Genomic DNA, 2834 nt, shown 5'->3' with positions numbered 1-2834 from the left:
TATCGTCGATTTACATCCATTGAAGCCCATTGAGGTCGATTGTCACTTTGCGTTGATTGAGAATTTTCAAAGTCTATCTTCGTAATTTGAAGTCGAATTTCAACATTTCTTATATATTTGAGTGAGTTTGCAACTAAGTATTTTAGATATCGTCGATTTACATCCATTGAAGCCATTTGAGGTCGATTGTCATTTTGCGTTGATTGAGAATTTTCAAAGTCTATCTTCGTAATTTGGAGTCGAATTTCAACATTTCTTATATATTTCAGTGCGTTTGCATCTAACTTTGTCAGATATCGTCGATTTACATCCACTGAATCCCATTGAGGTCGATTGTCACTTTGTGTTGATTGAAAATTTTCAAAGTCTATCTTCGAAATTTGAAGTCAAATTCCAACATTTCTCATATATTTGAATGAGTTTGCAGCTAACTTTGTCAGATATCGTCGATTTACATCCGTTGAAGCCCATTGAGGTCGATTGTCACTTTGTGTTGATTGAAAATTTTCAGTCTATCTTCGAAATTTGAAGTCGAATTCCAACATTTCTTATATATTTGAATGAGTTTGCAGCTAACTTTGTCAGATATCGTCGATTTACATCCATTGAAGCCCATTGAGGTCGATTGTCACTTTGTGTTGATTGAGAATCTTCAATGTCTATCTTCGTAATTTGAAGTCGAATTTCAACATTTCTTATATATTTCAGTGCGTTTGCATCTAACTTTGTCAGATATCGTCGATTTACATCCACTGAATCCCATTGAGGTCGATTGTCACTTTGTGTTGATTGAAAATTTTCAGTCTATCTTCGAAATTTGAAGTCAAATTCCAACATTTCTCATATATTTGAATGAGTTTGCAGCTAACTTTGTCAGATATCGTCGATTTACATCCGTTGAAGCCCATTGAGGTCGATTGTCACTTTGTGTTGATTGAAAATTTTCAGTCTATCTTCGAAATTTGAAGTCGAATTCCAACATTTCTTATATATTTGAATGAGTTTGCAGCTAACTTTGTCAGATATCGTCGATTTACATCCATTGAAGCCCATTGAGGTCGATTGTCACTTTGTGTTGATTGAGAATCTTCAATGTCTATCTTCGTAATTTGAAGTCGAATTTCAACATTTCTTATATATTTCAGTGCGTTTGCATCTAACTTTGTCAGATATCGTCGATTTACATCCACTGAATCCCATTGAGGTCGATTGTCACTTTGTGTTGATTGAAAATTTTCAGTCTATCTTCGAAATTTGAAGTCGAATTCCAACATTTCTTATATATTTTAATAAGTTTGCAACTAACTTTATCAGATATCGTCGATTTACATCCACTGAATCCCATTGAGGTCGATTGTCACTTTGTGTTGATTAAAAATTTTCAAAGTCTATCTTCGAAATTTGAAGTCGAATTCCAACATTTCTTATATATTTGAATGAGTTTGCAGCTAACTTTGTCAGATATCGTCGATTTACATCCACTGAATCCCATTGAGGTCGATTGTCACTTTGTGTTGATTGAAAATTTTCAAAGTCTATCTTCGAAATTTGAAGTCGAATTCCAACATTTCTTATATATTTGAATGAGTTTGCAGCTAACTTTGTCAGATATCGTCGATTTACATCCATTGAAGCCCATTGAGGTCGATTGTCACTTTGTGTTGATTGAACATTTTCAGTCTATCTTCGAAATTTGAAGTCGAATTCCAACATTTCTTATATATTAGAATGAGCTTGCAACTAACTTTGTCAGATATCGTCGATTTACATCCATTGAAGCCCATTGAGGTCGATTGTCACTTTGTGTTGATTGAACATTTTCAGTCTATCTTCGAAATTTGAAGTCGAATTCCAACATTTCTTATATATTTGAATGAGCTTGCAACTAACTTTGTCAGATATCGTCGATTTACATCCATAGAAGCCCATTGAGGTCGATTGTCACTTTGTGTTGATTGAGAATTTTCAAAGTCTATCTTCATAATTTGAAGTCGAATTTCAACATTTCTTATATATTTCAGTGCGTTTGCATCTAACTTTGTCAGATATCGTCGATTTACATCCATTGAATCCCATTGAGGTCGATTGTCACTTTGTGTTGATTGAAAATTTTCAAAGTCTATCTTCGAAATTTGAAGTCGAATTCCAACATTTCTCATATATTTGAATGAGTTTGCAATTAACTTTGTCAGAAATCGTCGATTTACATCCATTGAAGCCCATTGAGGTCGATTGTCACTTTGTGTTGATTGAAAATTTTCAGTCTATCTTCCTAATTTGAAGTCGAATTTCAACATTTCTTATATATTCCAGTAAGATTGCAAGTAACTTTGTAAGATATCGTCGATTTACATCCATTGAAGCCCATTGAGGTCGATTGTCACTTTGCGTTGATTGAGAATTTTCAAAGTCTATCTTCGTAGTTTGGAGTCGAATGTCAACATTTCTTATATATTTCAGTGCGTTTGCATCTAACTTTGTCAGATATCGTCGATTTACATCCACTGAATCCCATTGAGGTCGATTGTCATTTTGTGTTGATTGAAAATTTTCAAAGTCTATCTTCGAAATTTGAAGTCGAATTCCAACATTTCTTATATATTTGAATGAGTTTGCAGCTAACTTTGTCAGATATCGTCGATTTACATCCATTGAAGCCCATTGAGGTCGATTGTCACTTTGTGTTGATTGAAAATTTTCAGTCTATCTTCGAAATTTGAAGTCGAATTCCAACATTTCTTATATATTTGAATGAGTTTGCAGCTAACTTTGACAGATATCGTCGATTTACATCCATTGAAGCCCATTGAGGTCGATTGTCACTTTGTGTTGAT

The sequence above is a fragment of the Diorhabda sublineata genome, unplaced genomic scaffold (genome assembly GCF_026230105.1).
Source record: "Diorhabda sublineata isolate icDioSubl1.1 unplaced genomic scaffold, icDioSubl1.1 Dsub_22, whole genome shotgun sequence".
Classification (NCBI taxonomy): domain Eukaryota; kingdom Metazoa; phylum Arthropoda; class Insecta; order Coleoptera; family Chrysomelidae; genus Diorhabda; species Diorhabda sublineata.
Note: the sequence above shows the minus strand (reverse complement) of the source record.